This window comes from Rhinolophus ferrumequinum, chromosome 5 (assembly GCF_004115265.2).
Source record: "Rhinolophus ferrumequinum isolate MPI-CBG mRhiFer1 chromosome 5, mRhiFer1_v1.p, whole genome shotgun sequence".
Taxonomy (NCBI): domain Eukaryota; kingdom Metazoa; phylum Chordata; class Mammalia; order Chiroptera; family Rhinolophidae; genus Rhinolophus; species Rhinolophus ferrumequinum.
Window position 1 is genome coordinate 51,957,674 of NC_046288.1, and position 19,099 is coordinate 51,976,772.

Here is a 19,099-nt window from a genome sequence, read left to right on the forward strand (position 1 = left end):
TAATCAGGGGTATGAAATTAGATGACCATGCAGGCAGAATACCTGTAGTGTTCAGTTTTATGAAATGCTTTCACTAAAAATTATATATATTTTGTAAAATGCTACAGTAATCTAAGGTTAGAGTAGAAATTGTTCAACTCCCCCACAAGCAATTCAGGGTTTCAGCCGTACCCAGTAGCCAAGGATATTCAGTGTAAAAAAAAAAAAAAAAAAGAAAGAGAGAAAGACATTGTGTGGGATACGAGATAGGTTAACCATTCATGATTAGAGAGAATTTCCTCCTCAAAAAGAGATTTCAAGACATCCTGATCCAGGCTCTTCTTTTGTAAAAATCTTCTCCCCACTTTGGAGGTGGACAAAAACATTTTTTCCTTTAAATAAACAAATAAGTTAATAGGTAACTGAGGATTACAAAATTCAAGGAGCAAGGACACAAAGTCCTGCCTTTTGGGGATCGTGGCTGCAGCCTCAAGTCCAGCCCCAGCCAATGCAGACCCACGCCCCGTGCCTTCTTTCTCAGAGCGCTTGAGGAACAGCTGCAAGTAGTCATGGGCTGCAACCCCACTAATCAGAGTCCTCGAGGAGTGAGTCCAGTCTGCCTAAGTGAGTCGATATTCTTACTGTGTTTTATAGAATGTACATAGTCTTAACGGGGTGTGCCATTGTTTACCATTGAGGTAACAATGGTAATTTCTGAGGATGAGAAAATCTGCTCTTACGAAGGACCTATAATGTTTTCCTCCTGCCCAATTTGATGCAAAACAAAAATCCTTTTAAACAACAAAGAGTTCCTACTTCTCAGGTAATTTATTTGCATGTGCAGTTTTAGTCATCTTCCTTTCCTATCTCCTTCCAATGAATTTCAAATATTTATTGCGTGTTTACTGGGTATCCACAACAAAATTATAAACTGGAAATTTTACAGAGCTGAATATATATATGTATTCTTGGCTTTCCTATTTTGGGTCCTGTGCAGGGTGCTGGGGATATGGGAAGTAGGATAGACTACTTCTGTCTCTCTGGAACTTGCAATTTACTGGGGAAGACAAACAAGCAATACACAGTAAAGACAGGTGCTATCAAAATCACTTGTTTAAAAATGTAATCACATTTTAGATTCCTAAAGACTTTTGATTCTGGATTTTAGTTATACTTTTAAAATAAAAATTAATTGCTTGGTATTATCCATATTTATTTTCAAAAACCATCAAAGACATACAACAGAAGGGTTAAAGATCCAACAAAGAATGGTTAAATTGTTTTGATGATATTGGAGAAATATGAAACACCTTGGGGTAAGGGTGTCAATTTATCTCTGCTCCTTTATCTCATAGTTTCTTTGTACCCCACACCTTATTTTTCTCCTGGATTGAGGATGGGGAATAGGAGGTGGCAAACAAGGGCACTGTCAGGGTCATCTCTACACATCTGTCTCTTCTGTATTTACTTCAGACTAGCTTCCTAATAAAAGTACCTGCTATACTAACCAAAGAACCTAAAATCATTAGATTTTGGCAAAACAGTATCCCAAGCTTCTCCATCTTGGATGAGGAGAGGAGAAAAGAGGACCTGAAGGTAGGAAGCTATTTAAGAGGTCTGGTGCATACTCAAGTACAGTCTAGAACTGCAGGAGAATTCTACCTCAAAATTGGCCATCAAAATTTCTAGGTGGTAGACTTGCCAGAATTAGATGGTATATTTGGCACATGTTGTTTCAGCTGCCAAGATCTGAGTGCTCTTTCTTGGGTCTCCTTTCACTTCAGTAGAGAAGCCCAATGCGAGAAGGTATTTCTTCTTCCTACTTTCTGGCAGCCAGAGTTTGGGCATTTCAGTTCCAAGGCAGAGACACAAAGGTGGAAAGCCAGCTGGAGATTCTGTGAATCAGTTGTGATGGAGTAAAGACTCTAATAGCACACAGAGTAATGAGTGTGGTCAATGGTCCAAAGTGATGCCACTAGCATCCTAAGAAGCGAGTGCCCATGACAGGATTTTACCTGTGTTGAGACTCCTTTGGTTACTACTCAAGCTTCTTTCTCCATCTTTCTCATTACTTTTGTGATCTGGCACTTTCTAACAAATTCTCTTTCTGCTTAAGTTAATCTGAGTCTGTTTCTGTTTTTTGTTTTTTGTTTTTTTTTCCTTTTTTCACTCAAAGCTGGGTCACAGATCATGGAGGAGAAAGGCTATATCAGGTATAATAGAAACAAGCCTTATCTCTGGAAGAAACAATTGAAAGGGATGAGATTCCCAGCTCAGATTCAGGACCTGGGGGTGAACCAGAATCACTATATGGAGAGAAAGTTACATAGCAAAGCTACAGCTGACACTTTAATGGATACCTGCATAGGTTAAATTTATCCAGGAGGCACCACTGCAACCAGGGTTGAGCTATTTCAGAACCTACTTGCTCTAGGTCTAGAAGGACTTCTAATACACTCATCCATCCATTCATTCTTTTACTCAGTCTGTCATTACTGAAGACCTGATATGAGCCAGCACCAATTGCTGAGCATATGGATACAACGTGGGTAAATAACATAGAAATGATGTGGGTCCTCCTGAAAATTACAGATCATCAAGACAGCTATTACAGAAATAATCATAAATACATTGGATCCTCATTAGTCAGTTTCTATATTCATGAATTCACCTACTTGCTAAATTTTGTAACCCCTGAGTCAATACTCACTGTGCTTTCATGGTCATAGGTGGATATGCCCAGAGCTGTGACAAGTAGGAGTCGCCAGATGCACAAGTTCCCAACTGAGGATGAACAAAGAGACACTCTGCCTTCTTATTTGAGCTCTCTCTGGTACAGAGACGACCAGAGGATGGGCACGATAGGTGGCAGTGGAGTGCAAGGAGCCCTGGCTCTGGGGTCAGTTGACCAGTTTGAATCCCCACGTGGCACGTGTTGGTGGGGCCACTAACGTAATATTTATGGCAAGTCACTTAACACTTCTGAATCTCATTTTCTCTATGTAGAATCTACCAGGATGAGTTGTTTTTAGGATTTAGGATAATCATCTATATGAAATATACAGATGTACCGTGTTTCCCCGAAAATGAGACCTAGCCAGACAATCAACTCTAATGTGTCTTTGGGAGCAAACATTAATATAAGAACTGGTCTTATGTTATATTACATTATAATAGACCCAGTCTTATTTTACTATAAGACTGGTATAATATAATAATGTAATGTAATGTAATATAATACTGGGCCTTACATTAATTTTTGCTCCAAAAATTAGAGCTGATTGTCTGGCTAGGTCTTATTTTCAGGGAAAGATATAAATATATGTTATTTTCACAGTAGATATAAATATATATATTTTTTCCAGGAGCAATGTTTCCATATTTGGGGCATAACTACAGCAAATAATGAGAACTAACTGTAATAAATTTTACTAAAATGACAAATACAGGGTATTTTGGCGGAGGTACATAGTAAAACCTCATTTAATCAGGGAACCAAGGACAGTTACCATGAACAGGTCATATTAAGCTAATACTGAAGCATGAGCAAAATTATGGAAAGAAAGCTGTGGGCAAGATATGCTCTAAACAGAAGTGCAAAGAGAGTGTGATGGTATGGCTAGACCAGAGCGCAGTGTGAAGAAAGGAGAGAGAGAGAAAAAAAATGAGGCTTGTAGGTTACAGGATGTTAGTTCATTCACTTTGTGTGGGCCACTCTAAGAAATTGGGGACTTACCCTAAGGACAATGGAAAACTATTGATGAGTTTTATGTGGAGCCATGAATAGGCCAGGTTTTCCTGGCTCTTATTACTCCTCTTTGCCAACATCAATTTAAGCATAAAGACAGGCAGGAATCAGGAGGATTTAGGCTGTTGTGATATAATACTGAAATTGCTATCAAAAGCACACCTCAAATAGATGAAAGGAATTACTGACTAAATGACTCTAGAGTCAAATTTTAAGTAAGATCTCCCTAATTTAACAGATTACGTTAAAAATAAAATAAGAATTTATTAATCTCAAGTGTTTTTAAGGATTATTTGAATGTTAAAGAGAGTTGTCTTTCTTATCAGAATGTAACAAAATTCTGTTAAAAAAACACAAAAAAAACTTCAGTGTTCCCCCTAAACCATTCATCTTTGCCATACTAGGAGAATTATTCTTGCTTTTTCCACACAACTTGGAAGTCTACTAAATATTTTCCCTAATTTAAATAAATTTTATTGAAGTATAATATAACCAATAAAATCTACCCGTTTTAAGCGGACAGTTTGATGAAATCCACAGCATGATTGAGAACATTTGCATTACCCCCCCCCCCAAAAAAAAACAATCCCCTGGTAGACCTTTTCGGTTTGTTCTCTCTCCATTCCTCAGGGCCAAGCTTCTATAGGCTTGCTTTGTTTAGAATTTCATTAAATGAATTATGCAATATGTGGTCTTTTGTTTCTGTCTGATTTTGGTTATCATAGGTCATTGAGGCTTTTTGCATTACTTTTTAGTCCTTTTTTCCTCTGTGTGCTTTATTTTGGATAGGCTTTACTGGTACATCGTCAGTTTTGCTGATTTTTTCCCCTTCAATTTTAAATATTCTTTTTAGTATCATTTAGTGTATTTTTCACTTCAGATACCATATTTTTAATCTCCAAACATTATTTTACAATTTTATGTTTTACAATAACACATAATTCTATGTGTTATTTTCATGGTATTGTTTTTACATCTTTGAGTGTATTTATATGTTTTTACACCAGTTCTTTTAAGATCTTTGTCTGCCATTTCTGTTTCTATTCTATTGATTTTTTTCTTCTGGTTATGGGTCATATTTTCCTGTTTTATTCCATGGATGGCTGGTAGTTTTTATTTGAGTTCCAGACATTGTGAATTTTACATTGTTGAGTAGTTGATTTTTGTCAGGGATATTTTTCCCCCTTTAGAGAGTATTGGATTTTGTTCTGGCAAGTATTACATTGTCTGAGAATCAGTTAGATCATTTTGAGACTTCCTCTATAAGCTTTGTTCCAGTGAACCCAGAACAGCCTTTCCTTCTGGGAATAATTTAGCCTCATTACTAAAGTATGACCATTTTGCGGACTACATCGAACGCTTTATGTAGTATGAGGTCCCTCTACTCTTGCTGGTGGGAACACAAACTACTACTGCAAACTCAGAAAATTGTTCTACTTATTGCTTTTGGGTGTGTTTTCCCCCAGGACCTGGAGAGTTTTGCCCCATACATACATAGGTAAACTTAAAAGTTTAGTGGATCCCCTCAGCAGATGCCGGGAACTCTCTCTGTAAGTAGCTTCCTCCTCTTTGACACTCTGCCCCATAAATTCCATCTACCTTGGTTTCCCTGAACTCTGATATTTGTCTCTTCAATTCAGTGAGACCACTAGTCTCTTTGTCAAATCCCCATCCTTGTTCCTGAACCTGTATACTGCCTCCAGAAAGTTAGCTTGTGCAATTATAGGACTCACCTAGTTTGTTTCTCCTCTCTTTTTGGATCACTATCTGGACTGCCTGTTATCCAATATATGGAAACTCATGTTTCATAAAGCTTGTTCTAGTTGTTTATAGCAAGAAGTTAATTCTCATAGCAACAAAGCCTTCTCAAGTAAGAGAAAATATGCAAAATATGCAAGTATGCTATCATTTGTACCTACATAACGGCCTTGATAGGTTCTCTTTGTTTCTTCTTATAGATTCAGATTACTATCAGATATCACAAGCTTTCTGCCTGAAGCATTTTCTTTAATATTTCTTAAGTCTGCTAGCAATACATTCTTTCAGTTTTTGTTTATCTGAGAATGTTAATTTTGCCTTGATTTTTGAAAGAGAGTTTTGTCAAATAAAAGATTCTTGGTTGACAGTTTTCACTTTCAGCACATTGAATAGGTCACCCTACTGCTATCTGGCCTTTGTTGTTTCTGATGAGAAGTCAGCCATTAATCTTATTGGGGTTTCCTTATATGTGATGAATCATTATACTCTTACTGTTTTCAAAAGTTTCTCTTCATTTTTGGTTTTCAACATTTTTACTATGATGAGTTTATTCTATTTGGAAATTGTTGAGCTTCTTAGATGTATAGGTTAATGTATATCATTGAATTTAAATTTTTGCCATTATTTTAAAAAAATATTTTGGTCCCTTTCCAATTGCACTTATGTATGTTGGTGCACTTAATAAAGTCCCATTTGTCTGCATTTGTGTCATTTTTTTCTTCATCTTTTTTTTCCCTTGTTTTGCAAATTGTATAATCTCTATTGACCTGTCTTCAAGATCACTGGATTTTTTCTCTGTCAGTTCACATCTATTGTTGAGGCCCTCTATTATCATACTTTTTGACTCCAGAAATTCCATTTGGTTCTTTTTAATAACTATCTTTTTACGGATGTTTTCTATTTGATGAAGCATCATCATCATAGCTTCCATTATTTCTTTTAAGCATTGTTTCATTTGGTGCTTTAAATATAATTATCATAGCTGCTTTAAAGTCTTTGTCTGCTAAGATGACCATGTAGTCCCCTTAAAATTTTTTTTTCTTTTATATGGGTCATACTTTCCTAGAGCTGTTTTGCATATTTTATAATATTTTTTGTTGAAAAATGTGCATTTTAGAAAATATATTGTAGCAAGTCTAGGTACCAATTCCTCTGAACCTGGGAATTATTATTGTTAGCTTGATGGTTTGTTTATTTGTTTAGTGATTTGGCTCAACTAATTCTGAGAAGTCTATTTTGCTTACAGTATCCAGTTTCTTATGTCCTTGCTCAGATTTTTCCCACTTATTTTAATGTTTTAATCTGGTTACCTAGGGATCACCCTAGGTCAGCTTAAGCCACTTATTAATAAAACGTTGTGCTTAAGCCCTCTTAGTCAGTTATATTTTTATCATCTACTTGAATATGTGTGTGGCTTGGAGGCTGCTGTTATTGTTCAGCGACCTTCTGGTTTTTACCTCACTTAGGCAAAGACTGGAAGATTGGAGGTTCTCTCTCTGATCCATTCTGAGAGGATGCAGCCTTGGGCATGCACACAGTCTTTGAGACTGCCAGGGATGAAAGTAATTTTATTTTTAAATCTGGCTTCCTAGGGGTTGCCCCCAGGTTCAAGTAGCTAATTGTTCAGTTAGTATTTAGTCAGAGGTTTTGTTTAAGCCCCTTGTTCCAGTGAGGCTCCTGCCCTGTGTCAATGGGTCTGTGTGCGGCTTGGGGAATGCTTTTAAGTTTGTCCCACACCCTGCTCTGATTGTTCTTGAGTGGGTGCAGCTTGCAGGTGCATAGCCTTCCCAGATGTGACTGTGATCACAGGAGGACTCTTTTCAGCTGTCTCTCTCCTCGGTTCTTCTATTAAATTTCTGGCTGTTCTGCCGTTTTGCCTTTGTCATGGAGTTAACAGCTTCCTCTTAATTGCTCTCTGCCAAGATTTCGATTGTTTTCAACAATGTCCTTAGGCACAGAGTTCTCCATTCTCTGTTCCAAATATAGTCAGTCTCCTCAAGCAGAGCTGCAGTGTTTTTCCCTTATGGCCTGCTGTTCTCACTGGGAAAGGCATCTATGCACCACTGCACAAAACTTGTGAGCAGGGGTCCACTTTTTCCAGAGTAACACCCTTACTCTATGAGTGGACACTGGGGGAGTGGTAGCCCCTGGTTTTCTCAACTTGTCCTTCCGGTCTTGGAACCACCATACTATAAGTAAGATAAAACAGGGGTAATCTGAGTGCCGCTGTTCACGGGCTGCCAAACCTGAGGCAGTTCACCCTATGAGTGGGAACTAGGTGGGAGAAGAGATTCAGTCCTCTCAGCAGTGCCTATTTGGAATAAAGCTTTTGTAACATGGGGAGAGGGAAGAAATGCTGACAGCCTGCTCTTTCTCAGGTAAAATTGTAGCCTAATACTGGAAACTGAGAGGAGAGAAAATCCCTGTCTTCTTGGCTACCCATACCCAGTATAGAATTTCCATAACAAAAATCTTTGGGGATAAGAGAGTGGTAAGGGAACAGGTCATGACTCAAATGCCACAGGCTCTCACTGTTCTTACCGATATTGAATACATTTTCTTGGATGAAATTTTTTCCATTAGCTGTATGCCCTTATGGCAATTTATAGAAACTTTAAATTATTGGGTTTTTAAAAAAATAATTTTCAACAGTTGTTTTACTGGATTTTCACCAAGCTCCTTATTCTGCTATTCCAGAAGTCCTCTTTAGATATACTTGTTTCTCTTTCAGAGGTGTTTCTCACTTATCATCTGAAAAATTCAAGCTTATCCCATTTAATTTTCTGTCTTCCCAGGGCCTCAATCTCGCTAATTATTCAGTTGGAAAACAAGACTAAACCAATTAATAATTTTTTACTAGCAATTTCTCCATGTCGTTGCTACAGAAGCTTGAAATAATTTGTTCTCTTTTATTTTCCTTCCATCCCCTCATATATATCCTTTTTACTTCCATTACTTCCACAATTCTCTCTGTAATTTTAGATGTAGCTATTTTCTCTTTCCCATCAAAAATGTACCAGCTCTGTCCACCATCAGTCATGTTTTTATGTGAAAACTAATTCCTTCTTTTGCAATAAACAAATATATGTGTTTACATTTCAGTTAATTCTAGGATGTTTATCTATACCACCTTTGAGGTAGTAAAGATTCTGTGAGGTAAGAGGTGAAGCATGATGGAGAAATTCATGAAATAGTCCTTGAAATCAGGTTGCCTAAATGTGAATCCTGGTACTGCTACCACTTATTAGCCAAAGTAGTTTTTATTTTTAATGAAAGGCTAAAACACAGGTGTAGAAGGTTGGAACTGGAACTGGCTTCATCATTCAACTATTTTCACTCTCTACATTTCATAGATGGAAAAATCTATCGAAGAAATAAATGATCAATTTCAGATCAAATTCATATATAGATATAATCTCATTTTTCACTTATAATGACCTTTTGAAGTAGGTTGAGTAACATTATAATAAGCATTTGTGAAACTGAAGCACATAGAAGTCACTAAGTTGCCTCAGCTCTTACCATTAAGTAGTGACAGGACCAGCACTAGAGCCAGATCTCCTGACCGAGTAAATGTACTGTATCACTTAACATGTTACTGACTTAATTTTGGATATTAAAAAATAACAAACTGTATTTGAATAGTCCTTTAAAATTTACTAAATGTTATCACATATTTATACCATTTGCTCTAACAAGTGGTAGAGTAGAGGGCTACATGAACAAAGAGATGTCGCTGTTTCCTAAGAGACCCCAAGTTAAGGGAACACAGCTAGTAAGAGAGAAAGCCAGGATCCCAGCACGTTCAATGCCTATGTCAGTGCATTTATTCTCTCCACCAGGCTGCCTTACTTAGCACAGCCCTCTCATGATAATCATGTTGTTCTACCACCACATAGAAACTTCTTATTTTACATCTATTGCTCCATTCAGTCAGGTGTCCTCATAAGGAGGCTCAAGGTTATAGAAGTTCACCGTTTTTGTTCCACAGCTAAGATTTTAAAATTTCAGGGAGCAATTTCACGCTATTACTTTCATTTGTCTTCAGTTATTCCTGAATTACCCAGATGGGTAGTTTATAATTTGAGGCCTCTGCAGCTCTTTCATTCATCTGTCCTCTGGGTTCACACTGCATTTTTTTTTTTAATTTATTGGGGTGACAATTGTTAGTAAAATTACATAGATTTCAGGTGTGCAATTCTGTATCACATCATCCATAAATCACACTGTGTGTTCACCACCCAGAGTCAGCTCCCCTTCCATCACCATACATTTGATCCCCCTCACCCTCATCCCCCACCCCTCAACCCCTTTACCTTCTGGTAACCACCAAATTACGTTCCCCAGATTAATTTTCAAACACGTGGCCATCCTGTCGTCACCGACTGCCCTCCAATCCACTCACCCTCCCCCCCACCCCCCACCCCTCCCGCCCATCTAGCAACCCTCAGTTTTTCCTCATCGTTTCCAAAACTGTTTCTGATTAGTTCATTTTGATAGCAAGATCCTACTCTTATGACTTGCTTTCTTTCAGTAAAGAACATATTACACCTGCATAGGTTCACAAACTAATGTGAGCACTGGCCCACTCACTCATTGACCAACCTGATAACAAATTCCTTAAGGGTCAAAAGGCATAGCAATTTTTTTTTTAATAAAAGAAATAATTGCATCTCTGAAATATCATAAATCACATTGTATATGCTTTCAGAAATTTTTTCTAAAAAAATGTATGTAGGTAGAAAAATGCCATGTAATATTTCCTAATGGATTAAAATATATTAATATTTCCCAAAATAAACATTCTTCCTTCTCAATTAGGGTATTTAAATACTTATTAGCTGTGTAGCGAAGACTGATTTTTCTCACACTAGGTCTTACTGTGTTTGAATGTATTTTATACAAACAGAAATAGCTAACTCACATCTTTTTATATGATGTTTAAAATTTTTTCTTAACTGTTTAAAACATGAAAATAACTTTTTTCTGTTTGATTGTAAAATTATTACATACTCTTTCTAAAATATTTTTAAATGCAGAAAATAAAAATCACCAGAAATGTCACATTGAAAGATAAATACAATTAACATTTTTAAAACATGCTTCCAGGTATTTCAGAGATACGCAAATAATTTCTTACGTTCTTTTGTAACTTCTATTTCAATCACCAGTACCCACCATTGCTAACATTTCCATATCAATAAATACAAAGAAAGATTTTCTTTGATTTTTAAAATTTGGGACAGGTATGGTTTATCTTTTTACCACAGATGTAGAGTTTTAATAATACACCTCCATTTAAGGCACAGTGATCAATACAAAGTTTATTCTTTCTTTTTTCTTTAAATTTTTACCTTAATTCTCAATTTCTTGTCTTTTCCACTCCCCTTGCATATACATTACTTATATTTAATTTGACATACATCCTTGAATATGTATGTATGCTTATAAGGCAGATAATGTTGGTTTGTAGATAGATTTACATACCTTTTTGTAGGTATATATATTATATATTTTTATTAAGTAATAATAAAATATGTATAATTATACTGTATAATAATTTATAATATAATATACTGCATTTCCCCAAAAATAAGACCTGGCTTTATATTAATTTTTGCTCCAAAAGACGTATTAGGGCTTATGTTCAGGGGATGTCATCCTGAAAAATCATGCTAGGGCTTATTTTTCCAGTTAGGTCTTATTTTTGTGTAAACACGGTAATATAATATATATAATAGATGAACACACATGTTAATATTTTGCATGAGCAAATAATATAAATAAACACAAAACACACTAGCAGTTGAATGTAGCGTGCCATACAGGAATACATTATTGTTCATAACCCCCATTCACACATGTTTTCCTTTTGACCTGTTCTGGCCATGCAAGTGCTTTTGGTGTGGTTCTGCCTCACCATTGTACAAAAGAAGCAAGCACAAGACAATCAGAAGACTCTTTCTCTAGCACCTCTACATTTTTGAAAACTTGAAATTGTTTCTCTATCTTCAACGTGTAAAGACGTCTCGTTATCCTTGTCTCTTTAACTCACCTTCCCCCACTTTTCACGCCTCTTTACACCAAAGAATATTCTTCTTATTTCAAGGTAAGAATCTATATTTTATCAGAGTATTTTTAAAATGTGTTAGAAATTTAACATGTCTTTTTAAAATGGTGCTAGTATTTTTATTAAGATTATCATTGCCTATGTTAGAGTTCTTCTTATAAAATTGTAAGGCTTTGTAGTGGACTACCCCAATCCTGTTTCTCCCATGAGCCCAGTTACTGTTAATGCATGAATTTGCAGAAGTGTTATTTCAAGAGCACATATATATGGTACACTATATTGCTTCCAATCTGTTCACTCATGTGTCTCTTAAGGATTTGTGTTATTAATAGGAGTGAATTTGTTGAGTAATAGGTTATATGAATATTTAATTTAACTATATATGACAGATTTTTCTTCACAATCACTGTGATGTAGATGATGTTGGATCTGCTAGCAGTTTCTGAGTGTGGGCCGGGATCGTGTCTCATGAAGTCGAATAATGGAAACATGGAACAGGGAGAGACAAAAAGTTTTTAAAAGAGGATAGTTTATTAGAGGCAGGAGAAGAGGTTGCAGCTCCCGAGCGGGAGGGGGTCCCGAATGGGGGGTGCCCCATGACTGAGGCAAAAGCTCTTAGTTTTACACCTTCCCTTGCCTGCTTGGGGAAGGGGAGCTGTTTGAAGAAGGGAACTTGTTTGAAGAAGGGAACTGGCGCCTTCTAATAAAATTCGTCTACCAGGTTTGTTCTGCTTGTCCATCCTGAAGGAATTAGCAAAGTCACCCACTCTTTATCTATCAGATCTGCTCCATTTGTCAGGCCAAAAGGAATTTTATGATTAACCTCAAGGCCTGTTACATTATGTCCTGGAGCGAAGGAGGGATTTCAAAACATGAAGTTTTAGGATATGACTGTCTTTGTTTATTCCACCAGGGACCTCCCTATCTACCTAGGGACATGCTAACTCTCCTGTATCAATTGTACCGGTTTATACTTCCACCAACGTTTTCCCCATATCATGGTTTTTAAATAACTAAATAATATTCCATCTGATGTAAGGAGGTACAGTAATTCATTTCACTATTCCTCTGCTTTCAGACCTTTTTGTTATTTCTACTTTTTGATATATTAAAACTCATAGATATACATCCTTCTTTATAAATCTCTGTCCATGTTTTGTCTATCTTTCCTAAAGATTCAGAAATAGTATAATGCTTTTGATGCATATTGCCAAATTGCTTTCCAGAAAGCTTTTACCAGTTACAATTGCCATCAGAAATTCCTCATGTGTTCAGTCACAAAATATTTATTAAGTGTGTAGCATTTTCCAGGTACTATTGGGGCCACCATAGATAAAATACAAAATGAAACTCCATTCTTTGGGGAGGATGTGAGGGAGGGAGGAAATGAAGGAAGGACATGATCTCAGTCGGGAACTAGCTTCAGGCTGTCCTCATAGGAAGCCCTGCCACACAAATTACAGCACAGAATTAAGCCCCCACCCCCTGTGGAAGAACGTTGGGACATCTGTAATCCATGTCTGCTAACGTGGAGGATGGGATGTAGGATATTAGGCAAAGAAGCCCCCATTTGGTCCAAAACAATTCTTGACCAATGGTGGCAGTTTTGCATCATTAACTGCCACCACTCACACAGGTTGGGGGTGAGGGCATTTGCCCGTGGAGGGGATCTGGGTGAGGTACTACTTTTCTATGAGTAGTAACTCAACAGAGGATAAACACCTCAATTAATTTGAAGTTAATAATTCTTGAGACCGTTCCTTTCAACATGAAGGAGGCTGAACATTTAAGAACCTCAAAACTATAGGGTTTACCCAAACCCTCCAACACCACCACCACTCCCCAGGTGTGAGTCAGTGCTATGGGCCACAGTGAAAACTTGAAACTGCCAGGAGAAAATTTGGAAGTCCATCTACTCCATCTCTTTCTTGCAGGGTAGATAATCACCTCATCCTAGGTGGAGAGGAATTTGTGGCCTCATACTTCAGACCAAAATTGAATCTTATTTCCACCAGATGTGTTCAATAAATGCAGATGGGAAATGATATCTCTTCATTTCCAGGTAAGAAAAGATGAGTGAGACTCTGTTGGGTGCATAAGAAGCAGAAGCCAGAATCACAACTAGAGTGACAACGATTTGGGTTTGCCTGGGACTGAAGGGTTTGATTTACATGGATGGGACACAGGACTTTCAGTATTAAAACTGGCATCATCTCAGACAAATTGGAATATTTGGTCATCCTTCATCTCAATTACGAATTCAAATTGTACTGATACTTATTGTTACAAATTGTACTGATATTTATTGTTACAAATTGTAATTTTCTACTTTCTTCTTCAACAGAGTTGGTAATATTCTGAATTTGCCATATCTGTATAGTTCATGAAGTCAAAAGAAATTTACCCAAAATTTCATAGTTCTCACATTAGTATATACAAAATTACCCTTAACAAAGAATTTATGTTTTAATTTTTAGATCTACAAATATTGCCAAAAAGTAAAAGAAATCAAAGGTAAAAGCAAACTCAAGAGGTATAAATAATTTAAAATGTTGATATTTCATTCTAAATAAGTGAAATCAGGTCCAGTAGCCACTTTAGTTCCCCGTCTTCTGCAAATCTACATTCTCAGACTGCAAGCAGATTGTATAAATGTGTATCCCTCCAACCCTAACTCAAATATCAGTGTCCAGCTCTGTCATTTTTTGACCTCCTTCATCTTACTAATTGCTAAAATACTATGCACAGGGAATTTGTGGGTGGAGAAAAAGCTAGAAAGAGAAAAGCAAGGAGAAGCAAAACTGGAGAGAGAAGAGCCAAGCAACCTTGAGATGGGCTGGAAGAAACTTTTTTGGAAGAGAAGTGCCAAACAACAAATTCTCAGTTCATGTTTCTCATGGTAAGATCCTCTACAAGGTATGATCAAAACATATGGTAAATATTTTTTAAAAAAAAATTACAGTAAAAGACACATTGCCATTAATTGCCCTCAAAATACTCCCCTTCATTTCTAATACACTTATCCCATCCTTCTTGCCACTTTCTGAAGCAATTCTGGAAGTCCTCTTTTGTGAGTGTCTTTAGCTGCACTCTCATGGCTGCCTTGATGTCCTGAATCAATTCAAAACCTTTACCTTTCATGGTCATTTTGGGGAAGAGACAGAAGTCTCACGGTGCCAGATCTGGTGAATAAAGTGGATGAGGACACACTGCAGAGTTTTTATTTGACAGAAATTGCTGTACCAGAAGTGATGTATGACACAGAGCCTTTCTGTTGTGATCACAAAATATGGTAATGCTGCTATCAAGTTCCATCCAACAGAAAGGCAGGGATCTTCAATACAGGAAGTGACACTTTGAACCTTAGTATCAGTGTGTGACAAGTTTCAGTTTGTTCAGTGCAGTCAGTAGGGTGTGAGCTATGATTGAGAGAAGGCGTGTTTTAAAATGTGCCATAAATCACCCTCCATCATGACAACACTCTGTGTCACACATTGCTTCTGATATATGGCAATTTCTATCAAATAAAAACATTTCAGTGTGCCCTCATCCACCTTCTGCACCAGTTCTGGCACTGTGCCACTTCTGGTTCTTTCCCAAAGTCAAAATGATTCAGAACACGGAGGCAGCCGTGACAGCGCAACTAAAGACACTCATGAAAGAGGACTTCCAGAACTGCTTCAGAAAGTGGCAACAAGGATGGAATAAGTGTGTTCAAAGCGAGGGGGAGTGTTCTGAGGGGAATTCATGACAATGTGTCTTTTACTGTAATATTTTTTTTAATTTAAACATTCACCGTATTTGTTGATCACACCTCATATTCCACCTTCACTAAGGTCTTTTATATGTGCAAATGTGTAGGTTACATCTTATAAAATCTAAGAAATGGAATTTTGTTTTACTTCAGTGTTGACACAGTTTGAAAGGACATCTGAAATAGTATGGAAAACTGTCCCTGCAGCTGAAATACTTTAGTGGGCACAGAAGCTCAGAATCAGAGATAAACCATGAAAACAACTCAAAGAAACCTTTAGAATGTAGTTGCTATACTCTATGGAACGGGGATTCAGAACACCCATTCTTGAATATTGAGGGGCAGGGTGAATGTCTTAGCTGGCATGAGGGTAATAATTGTATACTTTATGACATTTTAACACCCACGTGTGTTATATATCCTAAGTGCCTTATCCATTCTGTCCAAGACTGACCCCATGTGCATCAACCGCTTTTTTGCTGCAACCAGGATATCAGATGAGACAGCCTCTGTATGCCTGGTCTTTCTCCCTATATTGCACTGTGGTGACCTGCTATTTCTGTTAACGCACAATCTCATTTTGTAACAATCACACCTTCTCTCTACTCCATACCTATGCCTGTGTTTGCAGGAACTGAGAAGATGAAAGAAATTTAACAAGGAAAAAGTTCTGCTACAAAATATGCTGTGAAATAGAACCTCTTTTTGTTGATGGACTTGGCCACCTTAAACTGAATGATTGGTCTGAGGAAACATGCAGCCTGTAAACCCATCAGCACTGTTGTCAATTTGTTCTTCCCTGATAGATCAAGGACAGAATGGTGGCAATTCATTTTGGGGTGTCACAAAAATTATAGCTGGTGAAGATTAGTTGATACAGGAAACTTATCAGGAGATGCAGGTTGTTAACCAGCAGTGGCGGAAATGACTGTCACACTTGCAAATAACCAGCATTCTCATATGCTTTACTGAGTCACTGTAAAAACTCCCCCGAAGGCTTTCCTCAAGGCATATCTCTGCCTATGTATCCTTCTGGAAATGTTTATGAGGTAGAAAAGTTGAAATCAGCTTTAACACTAATATTAATTTTGATTATCTTCCAAGATCATGGTACTCTCTATTTTTCTGAGAGAGTACCATGAGAAAGAAACTGATAGCTGTTATTAGGTCACCTACTGCAGCCTCTGGGGACAGCTCATTGCAATATGCTTGTTAGTTTTTCATCTTATGTTATTAGAATATTGTAAAGAATCACACTTCTACAACATTCTAAGGAGAATTCATGTAAATTATATAAGGAAAGTTTTCTTATTAGTCTGACTTTCTCTTTCACTAATTGTCATAAAAATAATTTTCTCTTATTCTTTGTTAAACTCTGTCATGTCCATCTAATTCTGTAGCTTTTCCTTCTTTCAGACATTAAATTCCCTCTGAAGAGAAAACAAGCAAAACATATATAACTAATTATTCTGGTATCAACATGGCCATCACTAGCTTTAGAGGGTACATGATGCTTAAAATGGAAAATATTACTTCTCCTCTTTATTAATTACTTTCTTTGATATAAAATGAAAACGAGACTTTTTTCCGTCTTTCCAAATGTTATGATTTTTTTTCTCTTTGGTGAAAACATGCTAGAAGCCAGACATTCAATTTCATAATATTACTAATAATTATAATCTCAATCACTATCCATCTATGTCTGGACCACATTCTTACTCTTAGACACTAGGAAGAACCAGGAGGAATAGAGAATAAGAAACAACTTTTATAAAGTAGCACTGACTTCCAAACGCCTGACAAACTTCCATAGCTTGAAATAAAGCTGTCAGGGGCTTAAAGGGAGAGTGTCATTTAGTCATTCACAAAACTTTAACCAAGTGCCTACAATGTGTCAGCTACTGCACCAGATGCAGGAGACAACAAAAATGAACAAGACACAGGAAACCACAGAAAACAATAGGTGCTGTTAATGGTGTTTAATAGTTGCAACGCAGAGCAGTTAAGAGCCCAAAAGAGGGAGATCTCAATTCTGGCTTGGGGTTTGGGATTGGAAAAGCTTCCCTAGAAGTTGCCTAGATGGGGACTGGAAGATAAATAAATGCTGCTAGGGAGACAGGAAGAGAGAAAGAAAAAGTGGAAGAGAAAAACAGAAGTCTTCGCGGACCATAGCATGCAAGTGGGTAACTAAATATCCACTGAACCATTGACCCAAGCTTTTCTACAGCAGAGCTGTCTGTCTTCAAAATTTAAGTTTAAAGCCTTAGTTCAATAAAGGTGCTATTTTTTGTTGGTTTTTTTAAAGACCATGAAAAAATAGTTACTTAGTGACTACTTAATAATGAAAAGGAGGAGCAAAGGACTGTGATTTGATTCTTTTACAAATTGCAAAACTCTGGTGTCCTTCCTTACTGCAGATTAGATAATGTGGAAAACAGTGAAGCATTTTCTATCAGAGGCAAAATAACAAAGTCACATTTGCTGGTTGTCGGGGCTGAAGTTCCTCTAACGCCAATGGACTGCATTGTTCTTTATTCCTTAAACCTAACAGGAATGAAGAACATGAGTGTTCTTTCCTTTATTGAAATTGTGCCTTTTAACTTTACTCTAAATCCATCTGCATTTTAGCGGAGAAAAAGAGAAGACAGCTATTTGCTGCTATGATAATAATCTTCCACTCCCCAAAATGATCAGACCAAAGGGAAAAAAAAAGTCAGCTTTTTCCTATTTCCGTTCTCCCTACTTTTTGAGGAGAGTTCTCTGTCTGATGGGTTCTTTGAGCTATGTAATGCTACAGTAGAGAGAGGGAATCATGGAGGTAGTAAATAGGAAAAGAAGAAATTACAAAAGTTGCTAAGCTATTCTATGTGATCAAATCATAAGGGAAGGCTGAGAAAATGAGAGAAAAGCCACATATTATAAGAGTGGATAAGAAAGTATTTGAAAAGTAAAGGTCTGGAGGGAGGTGTCAGAGGAGCTGCAGGATATAATGGAAGTAGCCAGATGAAAAAAAAGAATTTTAACAAGTGTGCTCTAACCTAACTATTGAGATAAGCTGCATGGCTTTCATGAAATACTAGTAATTTTTTTTTTTTAATTTTAAAATTTATTTTGATTTTCAGGATGGCATTTCTTTAATCGTAGCTGTGTCCCAAAATTGAACCCTATGTTTCCAGTTTAAGAAGAATACTGCTTCTTTGACATGAAAGCTTACTGGTCAGCAATAATATTACTCCTACTCTGTCCAGTACAGTAACCACCAGCCTCATGGGGCTATCAAGTACTTGAAATATGACTAGTCTGGGTTGAGATGCATTGGAACTGCAAAACACACATAAAACTTCAAACACCTAGTCAAAAAGAAAATAAAATGAAAGCAAAAGATTATATTAATAATTTATATATGAACTACATGTTGAAATGATAATCCATTGGCTATAATGAATAAAGTAAACATTTATCAATATTAATTTACCTGTTTCTTTTCCCTTTTTTTAACACGACTACTAAAATTTTTTCAATTATGTATGTGGCTTGCATTATATTTTTATTGGATAGCAGTGTACTAATTTGTAACAGAAACCAACCACAAACAATGACTGGGCATCCTGTGTGAGCACAACAGAGTGAATTTTCTGTGGGTTAGGAAGCAGTACAGCTTAGCAGTTATGTTCATGAGCTCTGGAGTCCATATTTCTGGGTTTACTTCTGGCACTATCACGTATGAGCATGTGATTTTGAGTGAAACATTCAATGTTTTGGGACCTATAATCAGAGGTTTGCTAATCAA

At 36.9% G+C, this 19,099-nt stretch overlaps 1 long non-coding RNA gene across 1 annotated transcript; it reads left to right on the forward strand.

The window, feature by feature from the left end:
• Window positions 1-466: 466 nt before the first annotated feature.
• On the forward strand, window positions 467-18,675 carry LOC117022379 (uncharacterized). Its single transcript, XR_004423039.1, has 4 exons — window positions 467-603; window positions 13,490-13,617; window positions 14,304-14,454; window positions 18,432-18,675. It is a non-coding gene; the product is annotated as an uncharacterized LOC117022379 (long non-coding RNA).
• Window positions 18,676-19,099: the final 424 nt, after the last annotated feature.